This window comes from Anolis sagrei, chromosome 1 (genome assembly GCF_037176765.1).
Source record: "Anolis sagrei isolate rAnoSag1 chromosome 1, rAnoSag1.mat, whole genome shotgun sequence".
In the NCBI taxonomy this organism is placed as follows: Eukaryota; Metazoa; Chordata; class Lepidosauria; order Squamata; family Dactyloidae; genus Anolis; species Anolis sagrei.
Window position 1 is genome coordinate 154,256,596 of NC_090021.1, and position 9,815 is coordinate 154,266,410.

Genomic DNA, 9,815 nt, shown 5'->3' on the forward strand with positions numbered 1-9,815 from the left:
AACATGGATTTATCAAAAACAAGTCATGCCAGACTAATCTGATCTCTTTCTTCGATAGAGCTACAAGCTGGGTAGATGCGGGGAATGCCGTGGATGTAGCGTACCTGGATTTCAGTAAGGCCTTCGACAAGGTCCCCCATGACCTTCTGGCAAGGAAACTAGTCCAATGTGGGCTAGGCAAAACTACGGTGAGGTGGATCTGTAATTGGTTAAGTGGACGAACACAGAGAGTGCTCACTAATGCTTCCTCTTCATCTTGGAAAGAAGTGACGAGCGGAGTGCCACAAACAGGGTTCCGTCCTGGGCCCGGTCCTGTTCAACATCTTTATTAATGACTTAGATGAAGGGCTAGAAGGCATGATCATCAAGTTTGCAGACGACACCAAATTGGGAGGGATAGCCAATAGTCCAGAGGACAGGAGCAGAATTCAAAACGATCTTGACAGATTAGAGAGATGGGCCAAAACTAACAAAATGAAGTTCAACAGTGACAAATGCAAGATACTCCACTTTGGCAGAAAAAATGAAATGCAAAGATACAGAATGGGGGACAATGCCTGGCTCGAGAGCAGTACGTGTGAAAAAGATCTTGGAGTCCTCGTGGACAACAAGTTAAACATGAGCCAACAATGTGATGTGGCAGCAAAAAAAGCCAATGGGATTTTGGCCTGCATCAATAGGAGCATAGTGTCTAGATCTAGGGAAGTAATGCTACCCCTCTATTCTGCTTTGGTTAGACCACATCTGGAATACTGTGTCCAATTCTGGGCACCACAATTCAAGAGAGATATTGACAAGCTGGAATGTGTCCAGAGGAGGGCGACTAAAATGATCAAGGGTCTGGAGAACAAGCCCTATGAGGAGCGGCTTAGGGAACTGGGCATGTTTAGCCTGAAGAAGAGAAGGCTGAGAGGAGATATGATAGCCATGTATAAATATGTGAGAGGAAGCCACAGGGAGGAGGGAGCAAGCTTGTTTTCTGCTTCCTTGGAGACTAGGACGCGGAACAATGGCTTCAAACTACAAGAGAGGAGATTCCATCTGAACATTAGGAAGAACTTCCTGATTGTGAGAGCCGTTCAGCAGTGGAACTCTCTGCCCCGGAGTGTGGTGGAGGCTCCTTCTTTGGAAGCTTTTAAGCAGAGGCTGGATGGCCATTTGTCAGGGGTGATTTGAATGCAATATTCCTGCTTCTTGGCAGGGGGTTGGACTGGATGGCCCATGAGGTCTCTTCCAACTCTATGATTCTATGATTCTAGGAGCTGAGGAGCCTTCTAATCAAGGTGAAAGAAGAAAGGGCAAAAGCTGGGTTGCAGCTAAACATTAAAAAAAACCCCAAAATTATGGCAACAAGAATGATTGACAACTGGGAAATAGAAGGAGAAAACGTGGAGGCCGTGACAGACTTTGTATTTCTAGGTTTCAAGATTACTGCAGATGCAGACTGCAGCCAGGAAATCAGGAGACGCTTACTTCTTGGGAGGAGAGCAATGTCCTATCTCAATAAAATAGTGAAGAGTAGAGACATCAGACTGGCAACGAAGATCTGCATAGTTAAAGCAATGGTATTCCCCATAGTAACCTAAGGATGTGAGAGCTGGACCATAGGGAAGGCTGAGCGAAGATGCGTTTGAACTGTGGTGCTGGAGGAAAGTTTTGAGAGTGCCTTGGACAGCGAGAAGATCCAACCAGTCCATACTTCAGGAAATAAAGCCCGACTGCTCATTGGAGGGAAGAATAGTAGAGGCCAAGATGAAGTACTTTGGCCACATCATGAGGAGACAGGAAAGCTTAGAGAAGACAATGATGCTGGGGAAAATGGAAGGAAAAAGGAAGAGGGGCCGACCAAGGGCAAGATGTATGGATGGCATCCTTGAAGTGACTGGATTGACCTTGAAGGAGCTGGGGGTGGTGACGGCCGACAGGGAGCTCTGGCGTGAGCTGGTCCATGAGGTCACGAAGAGTCGGAAACAACTGAATGAATGAACAACAACAACAAAAGCAGACAGGCAGCCAGTGGAGTTGGTGTAATAGAGGAGTTGTCTGCTCCTTGTACTCTGCTCTGGTGAGCAATCTGGCTGCTGCCCGTTGGACTAGCTGAAGCTTCTGAGCAGGGGCGGCTCAACCCATTACGCAAAGTAAGCATTCGCAGTATACTTGATTTTGCCCAGGGACACTCTTGAGGCGCTCTTGGGGGAAAATAGACTTTGACATATGCAAGTTGTAGTTACTGAGATGTATAGTTCACCTACAATCAAAGAGCATTCTGAACTCCACCAATGATGGAATTGAACCAAATATGGCACACAGAACTCCCACGACGAACAGAAAATATATATCAGTGATTGGTTTGGGGGAGGGGGGCGCCAAAATACTGTTTGCTTACCGTTGAAAATTACCTAGGGCCGCCTCTGCTTCTGAGCGGTCTTCAAAGGCAACTCCATGTAGAGCGTGTTGCAGTAATCTATTCAGGATGTAACAAGAGTGTGGACTCCTGAACAACAACATGTTGTTGTTCTTTCTCCTCTTACCATTAGCATAAGGGCAGTGAATGTTTATGTAGCTACTGCATAGCTCCTGGTTATACGAATCAATCCTTTAATTTGGGACAATAAGCAATATGCTTTAGTACAGCTCAAGAACATTGGAAAATGGGAATGCTTGAGGCTATGGAAACATGATTATTTCCCATTTGTTTGAGACTGTTGTTAATCAACTGCGCTCTCCCTTTTTGAATGCCAAGTGATGCTGATAAAAAGCCAGAAGAAGGATCAAATTTAAGTTGTGTGCCCACAGTCTATTTTTCCTAGAAGTTATGAGTTATTAATCCTCTCTAAAAAGTTATTCCATCTTCTACTGTAGTAGAAGGAGGAGGAAAGAGGGAAAACAGCCAGAAATATGCTGGATTACAGTACAATTCTTTGGAAATCACATGCTTTTAAATAAAATGCATATGTGCTTTTCTATTTAGTATTCACTGTGTTCTGCGGAAACACTTTCTGAACTTTGCAAACCACATAGGTTACCTTGCGTGCAAACACACACACAACAATGCAAGCAGCCCTGGCAGTATTGTATACCATATCAAATCAGTAACTGTTGCTATATATTTGAAGTTAATTTGACACTGACATAAACAAATCAAAGTGTGTTTACAGAATAATTAGACCATGTTCCCAGTATTGTGGTGAAGAAATTTTTGTCAGTTACTTGAAGTACTGATCTGCAATTTCTTTCAGTTTGTTTGCAAAATCCTTACCATAGCAACCCACAAATTAAAAACATCAGAGTTGCCTAAGCTAAAACATAATGGCAAAAAACCCTCTTTTTTCCATGCTGCCTTTTCCCCAGTTGTAGAAAATTGATAGAGCAGCACTACCTAGTAACTAAAAAAAAATTCAATTTTTTTTGCCATCTTAACGGATATATTTTAATTATAAGACTGTTGTTTGTAAGACCTGACAAAACTCCACACTGAAGCCAAACCAGTTCTTCTGTTTCACATATTCTCTGTGTCATTCCCACAAGGATGACAAAATCGGAAGCATTTTAAGCCTGTTCTTGTTAGTATTTACTTGGATGCTGCTTACATTTTGCTCCTCTCCAGACAGAGGCAGCCCTAGGTAATTTTCAATGGTAAGCAAACAACCAATCACTGATATATATTTTCTGTTTGTCGTGGGAGTTCTGTGTGCCATATTTGGTTCAATTCCATCATTGGTGGAGTTCAGAATGCTCTTTGATTGTAGGTGAACTATACATCCCAGTAACTGCAACTTGCATATGTCAAGGTCTGTTTTCCCCTCAAGAGCGCCCCTGGGAAAAATCAACTATACATACTTTGCATAATGGTTGAGCTGCCCCTGTCTCCAGAATTAAGTCAAACTCAATGAACTATAAAGAGACATAAAGGCACATAAATGAGGATGCACATAAAGGAAAAGAAGCTGGTTTGTATGATCCATTCATTTTGGAAAGATTCAAATAGAATACAAACATTATTACCAATATTAGTTCAGGAAACCATCTTGTCTTTAAATAAGGTCTTCCCAACTTAGAACAAAACAAAACAATTCGAAGATTTAAATGTCTGGACACTGGAGTAACCAAAACCATATACTGGAAAGTTGTTTAAAGTGATGATCAAGAAATAATAGAAAGAACTGCCCTTACAAAGCTTTTTCACAACTCTTTTATCAAAATGAAGTTCAACAGGGACAAATGCAAGATACTCCACTTAAGAAGAAAAAACGAAATGCAAAGATACAGAATGGGGGACAATGCCTGGCTTGAGAGCAGTACATGTGAAAAAGATCTTGGAGTCCTTGTGGACAACAAGTTAAACATGAGCCAACAATGTGATGCAGCGGCAAAAAAAGCCAATGGGATTTTGGCCTGCATCAATAGGAGTATAGTGTCTTTATCCTGGGAAGTCATGCTATCCCTGTATTCTGCCTTGGTCAGACCACACCTGGAATATTGTGTCCAATTCTGGGCACCACAATTGAAGAGAGATATTGACAAGCTGGAATGTGTCCAGAGGAGAGTGACTAAAATGATCATGGGTCTGGAGAACAAGCCCTATGAGGAGCGGCTTAAAGAGCTGGGCATGTTTAGCCTGAAGAAGAGAAGGCTGAGAGGAGACATGATAGCCATGTATAAATATGTGAGAGGAAGTCACAGGGAGGAGGGAGCAAGCTTGTTCTCTGCTTTCCTGGAGACTAGGACGTGGAACAATGGCTTCAAACTACAAGAGAGGAGATTCCATCTGAACATGAGGAAGAACTTCCTGACTGTGAGAGCCGTTCAGCAGTGGAACTCTCTGCCCCGGAGTGTGGTGGAGGCTCCTTCTTTGGAAGCTTTTAAACAGGGGCTGGATGGCCATCTGTCAGGGGTGATTTGAATGCAATATTCCTGCATTCAAATCCGGGTGGGGTTTAGGGGTTCAACCCCCCCCCCCCTGAATTTTTTCAGGTTAAAAAAAAAACCTGGTTTACTCATGAATTTTAACTTGTTAACCAAATCCCCATGCTGTCTATGAGATGCAAAAAAATTAAGAGTCCCTCCAAAAAATTTCAACCCCCCCCCCCCCAAATTTCAACCTTCTCTGAAATTTTCAACCCTCCCTGAATTTTTTTCTGGCTATGGCCCTGGGCCAAAGTACTTCATATTGGCCTCTACTATCCTCCCCTCCAATGAGCAGTCGGGCTTTATTTCCTGAAGTATGGACTGGTTGGATCTTCTCGCGGTCCAAGGCACTGTCATAACTTTCCTCCAACACCACAGTTCAATAGCATCTATCTTCCTTCAATCAGCCAGTTCAAAAGCATCTATCTTGCTTCGCTCAGCGATCTTAGTGAACTATAAATCTTTCGGGGTGTGTGTGTGCACTCGATAACAGAAGGGCAAGATTTCTGCCTCCTCCTTGTCTCCTGAGTTAACTGAATATAAAGTCAACATGCACCTTCAACTCAGTTCATAATAAATGGAATAAGCTGAAGGCAAAGGAGGGAAAGTGAAAGGAGGAGGAGAAAAAATCTGAGTGTTGATAAAAGCATTTAGAAAGGCAGCATGACAGAGGGTTACTTGGGACTATGCCAAGTTGGCATAGATGGAAAGTTTGGTATTGCCAAAGATTTGTGGAACCAGGTTCTCTCAGAGTCCATGCTACAAAAGGGGAGGGTGGGCAGCTGAGATGGTATTGGTTTATGCAGGTTTTTTTTTTGTCATGTCAGGAACGACCTGAGAAACTGCAAGTCACTTCCGGTGTGAGAGAATTGGCCGTCTGCAAGGACGTTGCCCAGGGGATGCCCGGATGATTTTGATGTTTTATCATCCTCGTGGGAGGCTTCTCTCATGTCCCCGCATGAGGAGCTGGAGCTGATAGAGGGAGCTCATCCGCCTCTCCCCGGATTCAAACCTGTGATCTGTTGGTCTTCAGTCCTGCTGGCACAGGGCTTTAACCCACTGCACCACCGGGGGATATATGCATCTTATTTGTAGTGCAAAAAACACTTTAAAACAATACAATAATTAAAATGAAGAACAATTTTAACAAATATAAACTTATTAGTATTTCAATGGGGAGTGTGGGCCTGCTTTTGGCTAATGAGATAGGATTGTTGCTGTTATTGTTGTTGTTGTGTGCTTTCGAGTCAGGTTGACCCTGAGTGAGGGCTGGGTAAATCACCTTGGAGGGCTATATCTGGCCCTCGGGCCTTAGTTTGAGTTCCCCTGGTGTATGCACTCTATATAAAAGTATTACAATACAAAGTATAGGAAAGATACAAATTACACAAAATTCATCACATTGATACAGTTTATTGAAGGGTTTAGAATGGATAAATTTGTAGGGTACAGCTGCTGCTAGGTACATTCTCGATTCCCTAAAGCTTTGAAATTTCACAACTTCTCTCATGTCCCCACATGAGGAGCTGGAGCTGATAAAGGGAGCTCATCCGCCTCTCCCCGGATTCAAACCTGCGATCTGTCGGTCTTCAGTCCTGCTGGCACAGGGATTTAACCCACTGCGCCACCGGGGGCTATATGCATCTTATTTGTAGTGCAAAAAACACTTCAAAACAATACAATAATTAAAATGCAGGTACATATACTGGAACAATTACTTTTTTGGATCAAAGCCTCCAGAACTCCCCAATCAGCATTTACAGAATGCTGTACATTTTAGAAATGTTTATTCATTGTATTTATTATTTATTTACTTTATACTTTATTTTTATCCAGCCTTTGTCCGCAAAAAACTTAACGTTGGGTCAAAAAAGTAACTTTTCCAAACTTCCTGCAAACATTTAGTCCTAAATGGTACTTCTGGGGTACCTGCCTCCCAAATCTTGCTTTTTGTATTGCTATATTCCTGTAAAGCTTCTTCCTGCCTTTTCAAAATGAAACTCTATTGATCTTTCCTTTAATAACTTTCCATCTTTTCCAGTGATTTATATATTTGGAGCGCTGTGTACCTTGTATAGATTTCCTCACGTTAGTATTTAAGTTATCATGATACCATACTTGGCGAATTGATGAAATAAAAACAGTGTTGTCAATAAGGAAAGACTGGATGGTTTTCGACATTGTTTTTTAAGTGTGGCTTGCTGTAACTGTTGCCTCCACAAAATTAGTTGGCAGGATTAAAGAATATATTCCTCTTTTATCCTATGTTTGAGTATTTGATCACAGAGGCATAGTTTAATCCAAACATCAATAGCACCTCATCAATTCAGTCAGATGCAGCTGTCAAAGTGGACTTTTGGTTTATTTAGAGCTTTGTATTTTATCCTTCTAAAAAAAAGGTCATAGAATATTTTCTTTGATTTTTCATGCTGAAATCTCTCTTAATCTTCTAAACTTGTGAAACATCTGTTAAGATTTAATGGGTCGACTTCTTGCTTTTTGTTTAAATCCAAGTTTGTCTTGCATATCTTGGGAGATTGAGAGGAAAAGCAACAGACTGTATTCCTTAACTATTATAAGCTCTCCTTGGTCAACGCGTTATTAAATGACTTAAAACGGAGAAGCGAAAAATAAGAAAAGTTCTATGCTTTAGCACTTAGTTACAGTGGACAACTTCAGGTTCTCTTCTTTTGAAAACGAACAATAGCAATTTGTCTCCTTGCCGTCTCTTTAACGGAGATATAGCGGTGGGTTTGAATATTAAGCTAAAAATGGCATAACCAAAGGAGAAACTGTGCAGATTCCCCCTCCAACCTCTTTCCACTTCTTTGTACTGCTTCTGTCGAAATTCCTAGCTAATGCATTTGGATGAAGAGTAACTGGCAGCTAAAAATATATACTCCTAAAATATACAGACAGCTGTCACATCTCCTCTGAATATATTAGTCATTATCCTCATTAACTGTTGCAAAATAACAGTGGTTTTCATAATGTAGGCATTTTATATCAGGCAATTTGTTCAACATTTTTATGGGCTCTGTTCTACCTGCGGGGCCTTATGATTCTTCCTGGGGATGAAATACAGGCAGTCCCCAAGTTACGAACAAGATAGCTTCTGTAGGGTTGTTCTTAAGTTGAATTTGTATGCAAGTCGGAACAGGTACTTTTTAAAAGTGTAACTCCAGTCAAAAATACATATGTAAAAGAATCTGCGAACCCCACCTCCTTCAAGATGAACTGAACCACCTAAACTGGGCTCTCCGGGCCAATGGATACTCCACCTCGGACATCAGAAGAGCTGCAAGACCGAGAACAAGTCACGAGAGTCAAGACAAAGATCCACCCAGAGGAAAAGTTTTCTTGCCATACATCAAGGGAACCACTGACCGCATTGGGAAGCTGATGAGGAAACACAACATACAAACCACCTACAGACCCACCAAGAAAATCCAACAAATGCTACGTTCAGCAAAGGACAAGAGGGATCCTCTCACCTCTGCAGGAGTCTACCGTGTACCATGCAGCTGTAGACAAGTCTACATAGTAAAGGTAAAGGTAAAGGTAGTCCCCTGACATTAAGTCCAGTCATGTCTGACTCTGGGGTGTGGTGCTCATCTCCATTTCTAAGCCGAAGAGCCAGCGTTGTCCGTAGACACCTCCAAGGTCATGTGGCCAGCATGACTGCATGGAGCGCAGTTACCTTCCCGCCGGAGCGGTACCTAATGATCTACTCACATTTGCATGTTTTCGAACTGCTAGGTTGGCAGAAGCTAGGGCTGACAGCGGAAGCTCACGCCGCTCTCCGGAATCGAACCTACGACCTTTCAATCAACAAGCTCAGCAGCTCAGTGCTTTAACCCACTGCGCCACCGGGGGCTCCTAGACATGTCTACATAGGGACCACCAAACGCAGCATTGCCCAAACATGAATCAAGGAACATGAAAGACACTGCAGACTACTTCAACCAGAGAAATCAGCCACCTGATGAACCAACCTGGACACAGCATATTATTTGACAACGCAGAAATGCTGGACCACTCTCACAACCACCATGTCAGACTACACAGAGAAGCCACTGAAATCCACAAGCATGTGGACAATTTCAACAGAAAGGAAGAAACCATGAAAATGAACAAAATCTGGCTACCAGTATTGAAGAACTCAAAAATTACAACAGCAAAACAACAGAGAGTAAACAATCAGGCACATCAAATCACCTCTCTACAAGAGTTTCCCCCAGGCATTTCCAAGCCATTAAATGCTAATCAAGGTGGTCAGTTGAAACATTCATTCCCAGCTACAGCAGACAACAGCCCTTTGTCTCACCCTGGTCATTCCACAGATATAAAAACCCATTTTTCTACTTCCAGCAGACCTCACTACCTCTGAGGATGTTTGCCATAGATGCAGGTGAAATGTCAGGAGAAAATGCCTCTAAAACATGGCCATATAGCCCAGAAAACCTACAACAACCCTATGTTTATTTTGCTGTCTGTGCCCCCTGTTCAGAAACTTTCGCCTCACTTTTTACCTCTGTGATAATTGGATTTTGGAAAATTTGGCTTGTGGAAACAAGGATTGGTGAGAAAGCTTCAGTGCAGACAGTACTTCAGCCCCCCCCCCCCAATTCTCAGGGTGGTGCGCAAGAAGGCCTTACTGGTACATTATTTAAACTCTTATGTTTATTCATATCATGATCTGATCACCATGCTCAATATACCCCATATGCATGGGGGTATTGGGGTAACGATACAAAAGGTTTGATTCCTGAGCCCCCCCCCCCCCCCCCCAGCTCAGCCCTCTCTGAATCAAAATCCTGGCTATGGGCCTGAGTGCAGATATCTCTTTGCTACGATAAATCTTCCAGAAGTGACTCTCCCTTCTGAGGTGATTTCTTTGTTGTCTC